Source organism: Oncorhynchus clarkii, chromosome 28 (genome assembly GCF_045791955.1).
Source record: "Oncorhynchus clarkii lewisi isolate Uvic-CL-2024 chromosome 28, UVic_Ocla_1.0, whole genome shotgun sequence".
Taxonomy (NCBI): Eukaryota; Metazoa; Chordata; class Actinopteri; order Salmoniformes; family Salmonidae; genus Oncorhynchus; species Oncorhynchus clarkii.
The window spans coordinates 6254194-6275801 of NC_092174.1; positions in this window are offsets into that span (position 1 = coordinate 6254194).

Sequence of the window (21608 nt, forward strand, 5' to 3'; positions counted from 1 at the left end):
CGTGGGGTCAAAATGATCACAAGAACGGTAAGCAAAAATCCTAGAACCACACGGGGGGACCTAGTGAATGACCTGCAGAGAGCTGGGACCAAAGTAACAAAGCCACTACGCCACCAGGAATTCAAATCCTGCAGTGCCAGACGTGTCCCCCTGCTTAAGCCAGTACATGTCCAGGCCCGTCTGAAGTTTGCTAGAGAGCATTTGGATGATCCAGAAGAAGATTGGGAGAATGTCATATGGTCAGATGAAACCAAAATAGAACTTTTTGGTAAAAACTAAACTTGTCGTGTTTGGAGGACAAAGAATGCTGAGTTGCATCCAAAGAACACCATACCTACTGTGAAGCATGGGGGTGGAAACATCATTTTTTGGGGCTGTTTTTCTGCAAAGGGACCAGGACGACTGATCCGTGTAAAGGAAAGAATGAATGGGGCCATGTATCGTGAGATTTTGAGTGAAAACCTCCTTCCATCAGCAAGGGCATTGAAGATGAAACGTGGCTGGGTCTTTCAGCATGACAATGATCCCAAACACACCGCCCGGGCAACGAAGGAGTGGCTTCGTAAGAAGCATTTCAAGGTCCTGGAGTGGCCTAGCCAGTCTCCAGATCTCAACCCCATAGAAAATCTTTGGAGGTAGTTGAAAGTCCGTGTTGCCCAGCAACAGCCCCAAAACATCACTGCTCTAGAGGAGATCTGCATGGAGGAATGGGCCAAAATACCAGCAACAGTGTGTGAAAACCTTGTGAAGACTTACAGAAAACGATTGACCTCTGTCATTGTCAACAAAGGGTATATAACAAAGTATTGAGATAAACTTTTGTTATTGACCAAATACTTATTTTCCACCATCATTTGCAAATAAATTCATAAAAAATCCTACAATGTGATTTTCTGGATTTCTTTTCTCATTTTGTCTGTCATAGTTGACGTGTACCTATGATGAAAATTACAGGCCTTTCTCATATTTTTAAGTGGGAGAACTTGCACAATTGGTGGCTGACTAAATACTTTTTTGCCCCACTGTATGTTGTTTCCAAGTCTGAGAATAAGAGTGACTGGGAAATCCAACACTTGCCTCTGTTTACTGGGGAAAATTAGAGCAACAACCTACAGACTGTGCGGCTCCTCAATGTTATCCCCCCCGACTTCCTTTTCTCCTTTCGCTCCTCCCCTATAGGCTTCTCTTCAGTCTAGACGTGAACTCTTTTATGGGTTATGGTACATTGGCGCACAATCGCACATGGGCCCATGTAAACTAAAACCAAGGCACTAGAGCGGCATTGAGGGATAGAAAAAGTGCAGTCCAAGTAAACAGGGGTTGGCATCCACAGGGATGGACTTCATTTCCAAGACTGTTTTTTCGTTGACCTAAAAATTGCATCAATGAGTCTGCAATACGGGTTATGGAAAAGAAAGGCTTTGTGTACCAAAGAGTAAGGAGCGGAGTGCTTGTGAACCATGTGAAAAAACTATGGGTAAGAAGAGTTGAAACCATGATGATGACCATTCAGTCCATTGCTTATATATGTTTTAAAATGTGTTAGCAGCCGTTTTATCACACAGCTTAAAGTGACAGTCAGCAGTTGAAACAATAACAAAGGGTACTACTCAGCACCTTTGTTTTGGTAAAGAGTTGAGGGATGGGCTGGAGAAATGTTACCACTCTCAAATTCATTCTCTACGGATGCAAGGACAGACCATCCATGATATTAAAATTATAGTTTTAACCATGTTTTAAAGCTATATAGTGTTTGTTTACTTTATTTACAAATATTGGAGTAAAACAAGCATATATTTTGGGTTATGATAGAGTATGACGGTTGAACTACAGTAAGCTCATGAGGCATTTCTAAGTTATGTTCTTTAAGACTCACACATCATTAATTTCTATGTAGAAACTGCAGATTTCCCCTTTAATATAGCAATTATGTGTACAAACATTTGTTTAAAAACGTACTAAAAGTATAGAGTTAGAGCAACTTACAGTAGAACTATCTTTTTTCATTTCTAAGAAATAAATAGTACTGTGATGTGTCTGAGCCATATGCCTGTAGGCCCAAGACACTTTTCAATGTTTACAACAACAAAAAATTATAATAAAGTTTTGAGCTTGAATTTAGAGGCTTTACTGAAATGTGCCCTCTGGGGGTGCTCTTGAGCCAATTGGACAGAAGGCTGCACACTTCCCCACACCCATGACCAAAATAATATATTATTAGCCTAAAACAGATTGTGTGGTTTCATGATAAGAAATTGATAAATTATTATATCATATATGTATATGAATTATAGAGCCAATATTTAAGCCAAAATTTGAAGTAAATTATTAGCAACTTAACTTCCATAGTGTATCTTTAAAGTTTGAGGGACTTGAATAACGTCAGCAGAAACTTACACCACAGTATTAAATCCTAATGTGAACGATAACCTCAAGTCAACTTGATATCAACAAACTTGATCCACAGGAGTGAGTTGAACGGTAGTTCATGCTACCATGCCCTGAACACTTAGGGTCACTACAAGCCATGACTATATTCTACTGTTTCATTCAGTATCTACGGTAAAACTATCACATTGGCAAATTTGCTTAGGCTAATTTCCATTCATGCTTCTTCTCTAAACAGTTTTGATTTTGAAAATGATTTCGTTTTTTTACTACTTGACTAGCAGTGGGATTTCATAATGCACGTTACCCGACTGCACTTGAGTGAACCTGCAAAGCAACTCAGCTAAACCAATGGACAAAGTTCATTAAAGCTATTTTGGCTAACACGGATACATTGTGTAAAGAGAGGAAAAGAGGGGGAGAATGCTGATGAAGAAAAAAAGTGAATGGGGATCTGGTGGAGACAGGTTCGAAATAAAGTCAATAAGGAAGGGATTCTGCAAACAGTCAAAGTGCACTGACCTTATTAGCAGGTTGGTCAGCACTATTGACGGAAACACTTGGTTCAATTGGTCGCACACTATGCCAGCCCAGTGAGTTGGTGTTAACAACAATCGGTGGAGACTAAAGATCCTGAATGCCAACCAATGTGTCCGGCCTGAGACATGCCATTAAGTTATCTTGACACTCACCTTCACCATTGTTACAACCCCCCTCCTTCTCCCTTTATTGTCACACTGAGTACTAATTCTGTCCCCAAATCAAGGAAAGGCCAAGTGTTTACTACCAGTATATAAACATGATTTTATTTGTCAGAAAAGTTCAAAAGTAAAATTATAAAACATCTCTCATCAAAAAAAAATATATTAAAATAATTGTACAAGATAACAGACGTAAAAAAAAATATTCCCAAACCCCTTCCAAAAAATAAGTAGTTAAATACCAAAGTTAAATGAAATACCCCAAAATACAATTTCACTGTCACGTGTTCAAGAACCAGGATGTAAATGGAAGTGAAATGCATACTTGCAAGTTCTCCTCAACAGTGCAGTACACCTGTATCAAAAAACACACAATATCAAGCAATATATACAAAAATGTAATAAAGAGAAGTACATTTATTTTTTTACATTATTTAACTAGGCATGTCAGTTAATAAGAACAAATTCTTATTTACCCCGGCCAAACCCGGACGACGCTGGGCCAATTGTGCACCACCCTATGGGACTCCCAATCACGTCAGGATGTGATGCAGCCTTTAAAAGGGGAATATTTGAACAAAATATACACAAGAATATACTATATATAATATGAAATGTCCTAGACATGGTTGAGCAGCTTATATAAAAAAATATGAAAAATTACAGAAATGGTGTGTGTGTGTGCGTGCGTGCGTGCGTGCGTGCGTGCGTGCGTCACAAGACGCAAGACTCCTTATTGTCCCTATAATCTCTAAGCAAACAGCTGGAGGCAGGGCTTTCTCCCATAAAGCTCAATTTTTATTGGATGTTCTGCCTATCCATGTGAGAGATGCAGACTCAATCTCGACCTTTAAGTCTTTACTAAAGACCCATCTCTTCAGTAGGTCCTATGATTGAGTGTAGTCTGGCCCAGGGGTGTGAAGGTGAACGGCAAGGCACTGGAGTGACAAACCGCCCTTGCTGTCTCTGCCTGGCCGGCACCCCTCTCTCCACTGGGATTCTCTGCCACTGACCCTATTACGGGGGGCTGAGTCACTGGCTTACTAGTGCTCTCCATGCCGTCCCTAGGAGGGGTGCGTCATGTTGTGTCAGACTTTTTTTGCTCTACTCGACTTGAGTGGGTTGAGTCACTTACATGTATTTATTTATTTTATTTAACCTTTATTTAACAAGGCAAGTCAGTTAAGAGCAAATTGGGATTCCCAATCATGGCCAGATGTGGTACAGCCTGGATTCGAACCAGGGACTGTAGTGACACCACTTATACTGAGATGCAGTCCTTTAAACCGCTGCGCAACTCATATCCGGTCTAGTGCCCCCCGGGCTCGTGAGGTGGAGGAGATCTTCGTGGTGGTCTGTTGATATCCTGGTGTGGGGGCTGTGCTTTGCCAAAGTGGGTGGGGTCATATCCTGCCTGGTTGGCCCTGTTCGGGGGTACCATCAGACAGGTCCATAGTGTCCCCCAACCTCCCCTGTCTCAGCCTCCAGTATCTATGCTGCAATAGTCTATGTGCTGGGGGGCAGGGTCAGTCTTTCCTATCATGTGAAATTCTCCTGTCTTAGCTATCTGGTGTGATGTGTGATCTTAAGTATGCTCCCTCTAATTCTCCCATCTCCCTCTCCCTCTTCCTCTCTGTCTCTCTCTCTCTCTCTCTGAGGACCTGAGCCCTAGGAGCATTCTTCAAGACAACCTGGCCGATTGACTCCAGACCTGTTCACTGGACGTGCTACCTTGTCCCTGACCTATTGTTTTTTACCCCCCCCCCCCCTCTCTCCCTCTCTCTGTCTCTCTCTCTACCTGCTGCCTCAACCTCTGAATGCTCGGCTATGAAGCCAACTGATATTGATTCCTGAGGTGCTGACCTGTTGCACCCTCTACAACCACTGTGATTATTATTGACCCTGCTGGTCATTTATGAACATTTGAACATATTGAAGAACAATCTGGCCTTAATGTACTCTTATAATCTCCACCCATCACAGCCAGAAGTGGACTGACCACCCCTCAGAGCCTGGTTCCTCTCTAGGTTTCTTCCTAGGTTCCTGCCTTTCTAGAGAGCTTTTCCTAGCCACGTGCTTCTACATCTGCATTGCTTGCTGTTTGGAGTTTTAGGCTGGGTTTCTGTATAAGCACTTTGTAACATCTGCTGATAAAAAGGGCTTTATAAATAAATTGTATGTTTTTGTGTGTGTGTGTGTGTGTGTGTGTGTGTGTGTGTGTGTGTGTGTGTGTGTGTGTGTGTATTGGTGTGCGTGGGTGTGTGTAAGGGTGGGTGAGTGAGTGGGAGTGCAGGTGATTGTCTGTGGTTCTGGGTAGGGCTGCAGTGGATGTGGACGGTTGCTCCGGTTTTTGTTCTGACAGTGCTTGGCCCTTCTCCTCCGGTCTGCTAACGCAATCAGGTCCACTAGCGTGCATTGAGGTCTTCTGGGTTCGTCTCCAAATCAGACAGAATTTCTTCAGTTGCCCCCTCAAATCGTCGCCACTCTTCAGCAGAAAGCAATGTTAGGCGACTGGCCAAAGCCTGTGAATTACAGGAGACAATAAGTTATTCTACCCAACAAACCAACGGTCTTGAACATTGGAATCTCTTGTCAAAACTCAGTACGTTATTTCAAATGGTTCACATTTTTTAAATAACTGTCACGTTCTGGCCTTTATTTTCCTTTGTTTTGTCTTTATTTAGTATGGTCAGGGTGTGAGTTGGGGTGAGCAGTCTATGTTTTGTGTTTCTATGTTTGGTTGGCAGGTGTCATTAGTTGTCTCTGATTGAGAATCATACTTAGATACACATACACTATGTTAAAGTTAGTCCATTAATTAGTCCACTATGTCTTCATGGGACTAACTCGCCTTCAAAATCTTTTCCTCTCTCCATCTATGTGTCTTGCGCTCAGCTGACTGACCAGCAGTGGTGTGGTGCCGAATGTTTTCCTGAGACATGACAAATAAAAAACATGAAATTAGGTTTATGCATGATATTGCAACACTATTTCATGTAATATATTTGAGAAGGCTATCCCTTCAAAGCACTGCCTTCAATAACATGAGATAAGAATTATCAGTAGTAAGCTCCTTCACATGACTGACCAAAGCCTGTGAAATGGAGACAAAATGTTATTCTGCCAAATTAACAGAAGGTGTTCAACACTGAAATCTCCAGGTTACAAATCACTAAAATGTATTTTACAGGGCAATGTTTTTCAGAACTGATTACTGTATGGATTGATTCACATTTATAAACTAACCTGGCATGACATTTGAGTTTTTTGAGTTCCCTCTGTTGCTCTTGCGGTCCAATATATGTTTGGTGTGGCATCTGAAAATATAAAGACAGTGTGGTGATTCAGCAATGAAAGTCAGAGTAAGTCTTGTAAAAGGCTCCAGCCACCTACAACCATAGAGTGTCCCCCCCTGCTACCACATGGCAAGCGGTACCAGCGCACCAAGTCTAGAATAAACTGGACCCTGAGCAGCTTCTATCCCCAAGCCATGAGACTACTAAACAAGACTGCTAAATTATTAATCAAATGGCTACCCAGACTACCTGCATTGACCCTTTTTTGTCTCTTGCACTGACTCAATGCACACACACTGGACTCTACCCACACACTCAGACATGCTTACACCGATACCCTAACACACACACACGCTACATACGCCCACACACACATAACATGCGCACACATGTATACTGACACCACAGACACTCACTCACACACACTTTCACACTCATAACATACACTGCTGCTACTGTCTATTATCCATCCTGTTGCATAGTCACTTTACCCCTACCAATATGTACATAGCTACCTCAAGTACCATTTACATTTCTCACCACTGCCAGTCTATTGCCTGTTATTTGTTGGCACGTGAGTACCAATCACTTCAAGAATTCATATTTGTTTTGAGCACTGTGACAAACATTACCATTGTGAGAAGTAACATGCGTCAAAATCCTTGTGAACATTTTAGTATGTGGATCTGGTCTGTCCAGGTCTTAATAGGAATAACTCACCTTTTGTCTCTCTTACTCCAATCTCCGTTACTTGTCATTCAGTTGATAAAATGTAGCTTGCGAAAGTTCAAATCAGGAAGGATGGTCTGAATGCTCGTTCAACTTCATCCAGTAAGTATAACATAATTCACTCTGTTTCTGATAATACGTGCATATTGGGAATGAATATAAACATATCCTCATCAGCATAGTGTCTTGTCTTGTATTCTGCTCTTTCCTATTAGCCTGTGTGGAATGTCATTCACCTATTTACCATTAACGTATAACGTCTCTGGTAATCTCTATGGGGGTGCCACAGGATTCAAGCCTCGGGCCGACTCTCGTCTCTGTATATATCAACGATGTCGCTCTTGCTGCTGGTGATTCTCTGATACGCCTCTACGCAGACGACAGCATTCTGTATACTTCTGGCCCCTCTTTGGACACTCTGTTAACTAACCTCCAGACGAGCTTCAATGCCATACAACTCTCCTTCCGTGGCCTCCAACTGTTCTTAAACGCAAGTAAAACTAAATGCATGCTATTCAACCGATCCCTGCCCGCACCTGCTCGCCCATCCAGCATCACTACTCCGGCTCTGACTTAGAATACGTGGACAACTACAAATACCTAGGTTAGATTGTAAACTCTTCTTCCAGACTCACATTAAGCATCTGAAATGCAAAATTAAATCTAGAATCAGTTTCCTATACCGCAACAAAGCATCCTTCACTCATGCTGCCAAACATACCCTCGTAAAACTGACCATCCTACCGATCCTCGACTTCGGTGATGTCATCTATAAAATAGCCTCCAACACTCTACTCAACAAACTGGATGCAGTCTATCACAGTGCCATCCATTCTGTCACCAAAGCCCCATACACTACCCACCATTGCGACCTGTACGCTCTCGTTGATTGGCCCTCGCTTCATATTCATACTCGCCGCCAAACCCACTGGCTACAGGTTATCTACAAGTCTCTTCTAGGTAAAAGCCCCGCCTTATCTCAGCTCACTGGTCACCATAGCAGCACCCACTCGTAGCACGCACTCCAGCAGGTATATCTCACTGGTCACCCCCAAAGCCAATTCCTCCTTTGGTCTTCTTTCCTTCCAGTTCTCTGCTGCCAATGACTGGAACGAACTGCAAAAATCTCTGAAGCTGGAGACTCATATCTCCCTCACTAGCTTTAAGCACCAGCTGTCAGAGCAGCTCACAGATCACTGCACCTGTACATAGCCCATCTGTAAACAGGCAATCTGTCTACCTACCTCATCCCCATGCTGTATTTATGTATTTATCTTGCTCCTTTGCACCCCAGTATCTCTACTTTCACATTTATCATCTGTACATCTACCATTTCAGTTTTTAATTGCTATATTGTAATTACTTCGCCACCATGGCCTATTTATTGCCTTAATTAACTCCCTTATCTTATCTCATTTGCACTCACTGTATATAGACTTTTTGTTTTCTTTGTTCTACTGCATTATTGACTATGTTTTGTTTATTCCATGTGTAACTCTGTGTTGTTGTATTGTGTCGAATTGCTGAGCATTATCTTGGCCATGTCACAGTTGCAAATGAGAACTTGTTCTCAACTAGCCTACCTGGTTAAATAAAGGTGAAATAAAATAAAAATAAATAAATAAGTACAAGACAATAATGCACATTCCGCTCACTCTTGCAATCATCACTTTCCTCTCTCAACCAATGGGCATAAATCTAGAGATGTATTTAAAATCAGCAAAAAAAGAAAAGTCCCTTTTCAGGACCCTGTCTTTCAAAGATAATTCGTAAAAATCCAAATAACTTCACATATCTTTATTGTAAAGGGTTTAAACACTGTTTCCCATTCTTGTTGAATGAACCATAAACAATTCATAAACATGCACCTGTGGAACGGTCGTTAAGACACTAACAGCTTACAGACAGACGGTAGGCAATTAAGGTCACAGATATGAAAACTTAGGACACTAAAGAGGCCTTTCTACTGACTCTGAAAAACACCAAAAGAAAGATTCCCAGGGTCCCTGCTCATCTGCTTGAATGTGCCTTAGGCAAGGAGGCATTAGGACTGCAGATGTGGCCAGGGCAATAAATTGCAATGTCCGTACTGTGAGACTTCTAAGACTGCGCTACAGAGAGACAGGACGGACAGCTGATCGTTCTCGCAGTGGTAGACCACATGTAACAACACCTGCACAGGATCGGTACATCCGAACATCACACCTGCAGGACAGGTACAGGATGGCAACAACAACTGCCCGAGTTACACCAGGAATGCACAATCCCTCAATCAGTGCTCAGACTGTCTGCAATAGGCTGAGAGAGGCTGGACTGAGGGCTTGTCGGACTGTTGTAAGGCAGGTCCTCACCAGACATCACCGGCAACAACGTAGCCTATGGGCACAAACCCACCGTCGCTGGACCAGATAGGACTGGCAAAAAGTGCTCTTCACTGACGAGTTGCGATTTTGTCTCACCAGGGGTGATGGTCAGATTCGCATTTATCCTCGAAGGAATGAGCATTACACGAAGGCCTGTACTCTGGAGCAGGATCGATTTGGAGGTGGATGGTCCGTCATGGTCTGGGGCGGTGTGTCACAGCATCATTATACTGAGCTTGTTGTCATTGCAAGCAATCTCTGCGCTGTGAGTTACAGGGAAGACATCCTCCTCCCTCATCTGGTACCCTTCCTGCAGGCTCATCCTGATATGACCCTCCAGCATGACAATTCCACCAGCCATACTGCTCATTCTGTGAGTGATTTCATGCAAGACAGGAATGCCAGTGTTCTGCCATGGCCAGTGAATAGCCAGGATCTCAATCCCATTGAGCACGTCTGGGACCTGTTGGATCGGAGGGTGAGGGCTAAGGCCATTCCCGCCAGAAATGTCCAGGAACTTGCAGGTGCCTAGGTGGAAAAGTGGGGTAACATCTCACAGCAAGAACTGTCAAATCTGGTGCTGTCTATGACGAGGAGATGCAGTGCAGTACTTAATGCAGTTGGTGGCAACACCAGATACTGACTGTTACTTTTGATTTTGACTACCCCTTTGCTCAGGGACACATTATTCCATTTCTGTTAGTCACATGTCTGTGAAATTTGTTCAGTTTTTGTCTTAGTTGCTGAATCTTGTTATGTTCATACAAATATTTACACATGTTAAGTTTGCTGAAAATAAACACAGTTGACAGTGAGAGGACGTTTCTTTTTTGCTGAGTTTTTGTTGATTAACCCATTTTCTCTCATTAGCTGTTTTTAAGCAACAGTTTTTCCTTTTTATTTAAGTCATGTCAGACGCCGAAATCTACCCTGAGAGAGATGATACATTCCTTGTTCCCGTGATCGATCTACACACACTCCCAGGTGATCTAGGTGATTCCTCCATAACTAGGATTCCCCAAGAAGAAGTTAGATAATCGGCACTAGGGCCATTTTCAGATGCTCAACTTCTGGGAATCCTGGCCGAGAAGGGAATCAAAATGGTTCCAGGCATTTCAAGCCATCAGCTCCTCCCAAATGGCTACAAATGTACTCGGCACATCGCTCCACTTCCAGATAACGGCGTTCCTTTTTCGGGAGAAGAGGTCGTTTCTCCCAGAGGGAAGAAAAGGCTCCTGAAATCGGCTTCGCCAGCGAAGGGGTAAAATTCCAAGACACAAAACTATTATTATTTATTTATTTAAAAACATTTTTTACCAGGAAGGGCTCATTGAGATTAAAATCTATTTTTCAAGAGCGCCCTGGTCAAGATAGGCAGCACCAAGTCATCACAAAAAAATTACACAGACAGACAACATGAAAAACTACAAGTAAAATGGTTGTCTCCAACCAGGCTGGTCCTTCCTCCTCCGCTCCCTACGCCTCCACGCAGACCCCTCTCACTGCTGCCATATCCAAGGACCCGGTGCTGGCAGCTATCCAGCTGTCTTTAAAACTTCTGCTCCCAGGCCATAGCATATCCTTTCCATTACAGAGTTTGTGGAAGCATATAGCATCATTACAATTCATATTTTACTATGGCTATTTGTTTAACAAATATGTCATACTTATGTCATACATTTTCTTTTTCAGGGAGAGCACAGAGTTACAGTATTTCCAAATATAGCTCTCCTTTGTAGGGACAAAAGGTGCATACAGATAAAGTCTGAAGTTTACATACACCTTAGCCAAGTACATTTAAACTCAGTTTTTCACAATTCATGATATTTAATCCTAGTAAAAATTCCCTGTCTTAGATCAGTTAGGATCACCACTATTTTACGAATGGGAAATGTCAGAATAATAGTAGAGAGAATCATTTATTTCAGCTTTAATTTCTTTCATCACATTCCCAGTGGGTCTGTTTATATACACTCCATTACTATTTGGTAGCATTGCCTTTAAATAGTTTAAATTGAGTTTGTTTCGAGTAGTCTTCCACAAGCTTCCCACAATAAGTTCGGTGAATTTTGGCTAATTCCTCCTGACAGAGCTGGTGTAACTGAGTCAGGTTTGTAGGCCTCCTTGCTCACACACGCTTTTTCAGTTCTGCCCACAAATGTTCTATATGATTGAGGTCAGGGTTTTGTGATGGCCACTCCAATACCTTGACTTTGTTGTCCTTAAGCCATTTTGCCACAACTTTGGAAGTATGCTTGGGGTTATTGTCCATTTGGAAGACCCATTTGCAACACAGCTTTAACTTCCTGACTGAAGTCTTGAGATGTTGCATCAATATATCCACATAATTTGTATTCCTTGTGATGCCATCTATTTTGTGAAGTGCACCAGTCCCTCCTGCAAAAAAGCACCTGCACAACATGATGCTGCCACCCCCATGCTTCACAGTTGAGATGGTGTTCTTCGGTTTGCAAGCCTCCCACTTTTTCCTCCAAACATAATGATGGTCATTACGGCCAAACAGTTCTATTTTTGTTTCATCGGACCAGAGGACATTTCTCCAAAAAGTACGATTTTTGTCCCCAGGTGCAGCTGCAAACCGTAGTCTGCCTTTTTTATGGTAGTTTTGGAGCAGTGGCTTCTTCCTTGCTGAGTGGCCTTTCAGGTTATGTCGATATAGGACTCATCTTACTGTGAATATAGATAATTTTGTACCTGTTTCTTCCATCATCTTCACAAGGTCCTTTGCTGTTGTTCTGAGATTGATTTGCACTTTTCGCACCAAAGTACGTTCATCTCTAGGAGACAGAACGCGTCTCCCTCCTGAGTGGTGTGACGGCTGCGTGGTCCCATGGTGTTTATACTTGCGTACTATTGTTTGTACAGATGAACGTGGTACCTTCAGCCATTTAGAAATTGCTCCCAAGGATGAACAAGACTTGTGGAGGTCTACAATTTTTTTCTGAAGTCTTGGCTGATTTCTTATGATTTTCCCATGATGCCAAGCAAAGGGGCACCTGAGTTTGAAGGAAGGCCTTGAAATACATCCACAGGTACACCTCCAATTGACTCAAATGATGTCAATTAGCCTATCAGAAGCTTCAAAAGCCATTACATAATTTTCTGGAATTTTCCAAGCTGTTTAAAGGCACCGTCAACTTAGTGTATGAAAACTTCTGACCCACTGGAATTGTGATACAGTGAATTATAAGTTAAATAATCTGTCTGTAAACAATTGTTGGAAAAATGACTTGTCAATCACAAAGTAGATGTCCTAACCGACATGCCAAAACTATAGTTTGTTAACAAGAAACAAGTTTTAATGTCTCCAACCTAACTATATGTAAACTTTCGACTTCAACTTTATATGCTGCTGGTAGTGGCTCAAAAGTATAATACATGATTAGCCTATATTTTTTTCTGATATTCATTGTTACTTATTGTCACTTCATTCTAAAATTCTGCACACAATGCGTAGGCATAGTTATTATAATATAGCCGTCATTGTAGTGCCTATCTTGCCTGCACAAATGATTACAATACAATGATATTGTCATACAGTATGTACAGGATAGACATGGTGTATAGGTTTCACAGTTCAATTAAACGCTTTTACTGGTGGCAATCTTATTCACTCATTGGGCAATGTAAATTTAGCGCATGTTTGCATTCTAGGGTTTGTTTGGTTTCTGTTGTGTAGCCCACGGGCCTACTCTTTCCACTTGTGTGTGCTGTTTCCTCTCCCTCTCTATTCATTCCATTAGAATGTATGGAACGCCATATAACACCGGCGCGTCTTTCATGGTCGTGCCCTGCCGGCCGTGAGAACTCCCATCCACTGTTCTACACAGGCCGATTGCTGTCCTGCGTTCGCAGATAGACATATGGTTGCATAGGAGTGGACTGGAACTAAGGTGAACCCAAGAAGAGCTTGTCGAACGGCCTCGGTCACACGCCATCACCAGCATGGATTGGTATTGTAAAATAATCAGAGACAACATGTAAGCTAGTCATTCATATTTGACATTAAGTTGGCTTACATGCATAATCATATTGCTGTTTCACATCTGTTGCTTTGCAACATCACAGTAATTTTATCAATTGACTCATAAGCAAATCAAAACATTAAATATTTCATCCATGCTTTATGAGCTCAGGTAGACTTACTACTGCCTTTAACTCTCATCACTCTAGGCATTTTCATTTCATTTGTATTTCATCTCGTCATAAACAAAATGTATTCTGCAATAACTTGATATGTTGAGTCAGTCCTTGCAATCAGTTCCATCTCGAATAATGGTTATATTCTCCAGTCTCCCATCAACAAACCAAGTGGTAAAGTGGATATTGGCAGTAATATATAAATGAAGAACTGTGTCTTTCAGCTTCAGTACGTTGCCTGCAGCCTATTAACGCTACTATTAAGGCTACCCAGCAATGGGTTTCACCAGGTTGGTTCCCTCACTGCTAGTGTGCAAGGTTCATCCGTTTAGCACTCAGTTTTCATAACACTTTTACTCAAGTGCCTTTTAATGGTTGGTCCTATAATTTCTATGGTCATGTTGCAACAGAGCCTGACCTCAAGATCTCATTATGTGTTAGACAGCTGGCCATCTGAGTACAGGTTTTACTACAGATGCTTCCCATCCATGTACTTTTGGGGGATTTTCAGGTTCAGTATTCTGTACTTCATTGCCCTCACATTACGGATCATTGGTAGGCCTATGAGTCATTTGGTAACTCATAGGCCTAGTGACATTATGTCGCACACAAGGTGAATCACATTACTTTGTCTCGTGCCATCTTTGTCCATTCAAATTCAATCAGCACAACTGTTCTTAAAAATGCAACAAAACAGTATTATACCTCAAAACTAAACTTCTTGCTACTTCCTATTCAATAACATGTGCTTGCAACCCTCAGACAGGGCAGTTTCCCTCCTCACTGACGTTATTGCGAGGCTGTCTACTTACTGGTTTTCCATGTTTCCCTCAAATGTTATTTGTCACAAGCGCCAAATGATTATTTACAAGCCCTTAACCAACAATGCTTTAAGAAGTTAATAAAAGAACCAAATATGTGTTAAGTAAAAAACAGAAAATAAAAGTAACAAATAATTAAACAGTAGTAGTAAAATAGGGCATACCGGTACAGAGTCAATGTGCGGAGGCACCGGTTAGTAGAGGACCCATACCAAATCGTTTCAGTCTCCTGAGGGGGAATAGGCTTTCTCGTGCCCTCTTCACGACTGTCTTGGTGTGTTTGGACCATGATAGCTTGTTGGGGATGTGGACACCAAGGAACTTGAAGCTCTCAACCTGTTCCACTTCAACCCCTTCGATGAGAATGGGGGCACGCTTGGTCCTCCTTTTCCTGTAGTCCACAATCATCTCATTTGTCTTGATCATGTTGAGGGAGTGGTTGTTGTCCTGCCACCACACGGCCAGGTCTCTGACCTCCTCCCTATAGGCTGTCTCATCATTGTTGTTGATCAGGCCTACCACTGTTGTGTCATCGACAAACTTGATGATGGTGTTGGTGTCGTGATTGGCCACGCAGTCATGAGTGAAGAGGGAGTACCGGAGGGGACTGAGCACGTACCCCTGAGGGGCCCCCGTGTTGAGGATCTGCGTGGCGGATGTGTTGTTACCTACCCTTACCACCTGGTGCGGCCCTTCAGGAAATCCAGGATCCAGTTGCAGAGGGAGGTGTTTAGTCCCAGGGTCCTTAGCTTAGTGATAAGCTTTGAGGGCACTATGGTATTGAACGCTGAGCTGTTGTCAATGAATAGCATTCTCACATAGGTGTTCCTTTTGTCCAGGTGGGAATGAGCAGTGTGGAGTGCAATAGAGATTGCATCATCTGTGGATTTGTTTGGGCGGTATGCAATTGGAGTCAGTCTAGTGTTTCTGGGATGATGGTGTTGATGTGAGCCATGACCAGCCTTTCAAAGCACTTCATGGCTACAGATGTGAGTGCTACAGGTCGGTAGTCATTTAGTCAGGTTACCTTAATGTTCTTGGCCACAGGGACTATGGCGGTCTGCTTGAAACATGTTGGTATTATGGACTCAGACATGGACATGAGGAAAATGTCAGTGAAGACACTTGCCAGTTGGTCAGTGCATGCTCAGAGTACACGTCCTGGTAATCAGTCTGGCCCTGCAGCCTTGTGAATGTTGACCTGTTTAAAGGTCTTACTCACATTGTCTGTGGAGAGCGTGATCACACAGATGTCCGGAACAGCTGATGCTGTCATGCATGCTTCAGTGTTACTTGCCTAGCTTGTCTGGTAGGCTCGTGTCACTGGGCAGCTCGCGGCTAGCCTTCCCTTTGTAGTCTGTAATAGTTTGCAAGCCCAGCCACATCCGACGAGCATCAGAGCCGGTGTAGTATGATTCAATCTTAGTCCCGTATTGACGCTTGGCCTGTTTGATGATTCGTCGGAGTGCATAGCGGGATTTCTTAGATGCTTCCAGTTTAGGGTCCTGCTCCTTGAAAGCTGCAGCTCTACCCTTTAGCTCAGTGTGAATATTGCCTGTAATCCATTGCTTCTGGTTGGGGTACGTATGGTCACTGTTGGGGTGACGTCATCAATGCACTTATTGATGAAGCCAGTGACTGATGTGGTGTACTCCTCAATGCCATCAGAAGAATCCTGGAACATATTCCAGTCTGTGCTAGCAAAACAGTCCTGTACCTTAGAATTTGCTTAATTTGATCACTTTCCTATTGACCGAGTCATTGGTGCTTCCTGCTTTAATTGCTGCTTGTAAGCAGGAATCATGAGGATAGAATTACGGTCAGATTTGCCAAATGGAGGGCAAGGTAGAGCCTTGTATGCGTCTCTGTGTGTGGAGTAAAGATGGTCTCGATTTTTTTTCCCTCTGGTTGCACATTTAACATGAGTTTCCCTGCATTAAAGTCCCCGGCCACTAGGAGCGGCGCCTCTGGAAGAGTGTTTTCCTGTATGCTTATGACCGTATACAGCTCACTGAGTTCGGTCTTTGTGGTGGTATATAGACAGCTTCAAAAAATACAGATGAAAACTCTCTTGGTAAATAGTGTGGTCTATAGCTTATCATGAGATACTCTACTTCAGGCGAGCAAAACCTTGAGTCTTCCTTAGATTTCGTGCACCAGCTGTTGTTTACAAATATACACAGACCACCACAGTCTTACCAGAGGCTGCTGTTTTATCCTGGCGAAAAAGCTTAAAACCCGCCACCTGTATGTTATTCATGTCGTCGATCAGCCACAACTTGGTGAAACATAAGATATTACAGTTTTTAATGTCCCGTTGGTAGGATATACGTGAACATAGTTCATCTATTTTATTATCGATTGATTGTACGTTGGCTAATAGGACTGATGGTAAAGGTAGATTAACCCTCTTGGCGACGAATTCTTACAAAGCACCTGGACCTTCATCCTCGATACCACCGTCTCTTTCTCTTGCGAATGACAGGGATGAGGGCCTTGTCAGGCGTCTGATATAAATCCTTCCCGACCAGCTCGTTGAAGAAAAAGTATTCCTCCAGCACGGGGTGAGTAATTGCTGTCCAGATATATAGAAGCTATTTTCGGTCATAAGACTCAGTGGCAGAAACATTATGTACAAAATAAGTTACAAATAACATGAAAAAACATACACAACAGCACAATTGGTTACGGGATTTTGTTTTTTCTGATCTGATCTTTTCACCCTATTACTATAGCTTCACTCTTAAGCATTCTAAATCAAGTTCCTGGGGTAATATCATAATAGCCCACACTTACACCCTCAATCCTTTCTCATGATTCCTGCTAATACATATTCACGCTCAACCCCGCTCTGCTCCTCATCATTTTCTTGTCATTCCTCTTCAACCCTCTGTTTCAATTCTCTCCTTTCTCAAGTAATGTAAAAGGTGTTATCTTTCACCTCAACGCTACACTGGTCACTAATTCAAAAAGCTGATTAAACGGCACAATCATTACCTTGTGCTGGGAACATTAAAAGGTCACTTTAAAATGTGCAGTTTTGTCACACAACACAATGCTACAGACGTCTCAAGTTTTGAGGGAATCATTGACAGAGAACTAAATGTTCCTTTCTCTACCATAAGCCGCCTCCAATATCGTTTTAAGATAATTTGGTAGTACGTCCAACCGGCGTGTATGGTGTTGTGTGGGCAAGCGGTTTGCTGATGTCAATGTTGTAAACAGAGTGCCCATGGTGGGGGTGGGGTTATGGCATGGGCAGGCATAAGCTACAGACAACAAACACAATTGCATTTTATTTACGGAAATTTGAATGCACAGAAATACCCGGAGGAGATCCTGAGGCCCATTGTGAGGCCCATTTATTTGAAAGTATCTGTGGCCAACATATGCATATCTGTATTCCCAGTCCATAGATTAGGGCTTAATGAATTTATTTCAATTGACTGATCTCCTCATTTGAACTGTAATTAAGGAAAAAAATATATATTTTTGTTCAGTATAAGTTAAGCCCAATCTATTGGCCATCCTTTCAAAAAGTGTAATTTTACCATACAGTCAGTGCTTTCAGAAAGTATTCACACCCCTAAATGTTATCCACATTTAGATGTGTTACAGCCTGAATATAAATGATTAATGCTATTTTTTTACTGGCCTACACACAGTATCCATAATGTCAAAGTGGAATAATATATTTTTTTAATTTTTACAAATTATTTGAAACTGAAAGCTGAAATGTCTTGAGTCAATAAGTACTCAACACCGTTGTTATGGCAAGCCTAAATAAGTTCAGGAGTAAAGGTTTGCTAAACAAGTCACATAATAAGTTGCATGGACTCACTCTGTGTGCAATAATAGCATTTAAGATTAAATGCTGAATGATTATCTCATCCCTGTACCCCACACATACAATTAATTACAGTGCCTTGCGAAAGTATTCGGCCCCCTTGAACTTTGCGACCTTTTGCCACATTTCAGGCTTCAAACATAAAGATATAAAACTGTATTTTTTTGTGAAGAATCAACAACAAGTGGGACACAATCATGAAGTGGAACGACATTTATTGGATATTTCAAACTTTTTTAACAAATCAAAAACTGAAAAATTGGGCGTGCAAAATTATTCAGCCCCTTTACTTTCAGTGCAGCAAACTCTCTCCAGAAGTTCAGTGAGGATCTCTGAATGATCCAATGTTGACCTAAATGACTGATGATGATAAATACAATCCTCCTGTGTGTAATCAAGTCTCCGTATAAATGCACCTGCACTGTGATAGTCTCAGAGGTCCGTTAAAAGCGCAGAGAGCATCATGAAGAACAAGGAACACACCAGGCAGGTCCGAGATACTGTTGTGAAGAAGTTTAAAGCCGGATTTGGATACAAAAAGATTTCCCAAGCTTTAAACATCCCAAGGAGCACTGTGCAAGCGATAATATTGAAATGGAAGGAGTATCAGACCACTGCAAATCTACCAAGACCTGGCTGTCCCTCTAAACTTTCAGCTCATACAAGGAGAAGACTGATCAGAGATGCAGCCAAGAGGCCCATGATCACTCTGGATGAACTGCAGAGATCTACAGCTGAGGTGGGAGACTCTGTCCATAGGACAACAATCAGTCGTATATTGCACAAATCTGGCCTTTATGGAAGAGTGGCAAGAAGAAAGCCATTTCTTAAAGATTTCCATAAAAAGTGTCGTTTAAAGTTTGCCACAAGCCACCTGGGAGACACACCAAACATGTGGAAGAAGGTGCTCTGGTCAGATGAAACCAAAATTGAACTTTTTGGCAACAATGCAAAACGTTATGTTTGGCGTAAAAGCAACACAGCTCATCACCCTGAACACACCATCCCCACTGTCAAACATGGTGGTGGCAGCATCATGGTTTGGGCCTGCTTTTCTTCAGCAGGGACAGGGAAGATGGTTAAAATTGATGGGAAGATGGATGGAGCCAAATACTGGACCATTCTGGAAGAAAACCTGATGGAGTCTGCAAAAGACCTGAGACTGGGACGAAGATTTGTCTTCCAACAAGACAATGATCCAAAACATAAAGCAAAATCTACAATGGAATGGTTCAAAAATAAACATATCCAGGTGTTAGAATGGCCAAGTCAAAGTCCAGACCTGAATCCAATCGAGAATCTGTGGAAAGAACTGAAAACTGCTGTTCACAAATGCTCTCCATCCAACCTCACTGAGCTCGAGCTGTTTTGCAAGGAGGAATGGGAAAACATTTCAGTCTCTCGATGTGCAAAACTGATAGAGACATACCCCAAGTGACTTACAGCTGTAATCGCAGCAAAAGGTGACGCTACAAAGTATTAACTTAAAGGGGCTGAATAATTTTGCACACCCAATTTTTCAGTTTTTGATTTGTTAAAAAAGTTTGAAATATCCAATAAATGTCGTTCCACTTCATGATTGTGTCCCACTTGTTGTTGATTCTTCACAAAAAAATACAGTTTTATATCTTTATGTTTGAAGCCTGAAATTTGGCAAAAGGTCGCAAAGTTCAATGGGGCCGAATACTTTCGCAAGGCACTGTACCTGTAAGGCCCCTCAGTCGAGCATTGCATTTCAAACACAGTTTCAACCACAAAGACCAGGGAGGTTTCCCAATCTCTCGCAAAGAAGGACGCCTATTAATAGAGGGGTAAAAACAAATCTGTTAAAAAATACATTTAATATCCCTTTGAGCATGGTGAAGTTTTTAAATAAACAAGTAACTACAAAGATATAGGCGTTCTTCCAAATTCAGTTGGAGGAGAGGAAGGGAACCCCTCAGGGATTTCATCATGAGGCCAATGGTGACTTTAAAACAGTTACAGAATTTAACGGCTGTGATAGGAAAAAAATGAAAATAGATTGTAGTTATTCCACAATACTTTCTAAAAGAAGAAAGTTTTAATAGAATAACAAATATTCCAAAACATCCATTCTTATTGCAATGAGACACTAAAGTAACACTGCCAAAAATGTGGCAAAGCAATGAAATGTATGAATACAAAGCATTATGTTTGGGCCACTGGGTACCACTCTTCATATTTTCTAGAATGGTGGTGGCTGCATCATGTTATGGGTATGCTTGTCATCAGGAAGTATTAGGGAGTTTTTATGATAAAAATAAATGGAATACAGCTAAGCACAGAAATAATCCTAGAGAGAAACCTGGTTCAGTCTGCTTTCCAACAGACAAATTCACATTTTACCAATAACCTTTAACACAAGGCCAAATATACACTGGAGTTGCTTACCAAGACCACATTGAATGTTCCTGAGTGGCCTAGTTAGAGTTTTGACTTAAATCAGCTTGAACATCTATGGCAAAACTTGAAAATGGCTGTCTAGCAATGATCAGCAAACAATTTGACAGAGCTTGAAGAATTTTACAAAAAATAATGTGCAAATATTGTATAATCCAGGTGTGCAAAGCTCTCAGAGACTTACCCAGAAAGACTCATAGCTGTAATCACTGCGAAAGGTTATTTTAACATTATTTACTCAGGGGTGTGAATACTTACGTAAATTAGGTATTTCTGTATTTCATTTTCAATAAACTTGGTAAAATTTCTAAAAACATGTTTTCACTTTGTCGTTAAGGAGTATTGTGTGTAGATGGATGAGAAAAAAATATTTAATTCATTTTTAATTCAGGCTGCAAAATGTGGAATAAGGGGTATGAATACTTTCTGGAGGTGCGGTGTGGGCTTAGGTAGACGTCCCTTGTGTACTTATACCTGCGTTTTCTGTTGGTCTGCTGCCAGTTTGTCTTGTCTTGCCAAGTCTTACCAGCGTGTTTTCCTGTATCTCTCTTCCCGGTTTTGACTATTCTGCCTGTCCTGACCCTGCCTGCAGTTCTTTCCCTGATTGACGCTACCTTGGATTACTGACCTCTGCCTGCCCTTGACCTGCCATTTGCCTGCCCCCTGATTTGTAATAAACATCTGAGATTCGAATTGTCTGCCTCCTGTGTCTGCATCTGTGTCTTATCCTGAGTCGTGTTAGTATTGTTGTGTATTGTTGTGTATGAGAACGATTGAGAGGTGCCATTTCTCCTCAATCTCCCATACACAACAATATATATTGTGTAAGAACTGCCCTCCTAAGACTTTTCACACCCTATGCACACCCACACCCTTGTCCT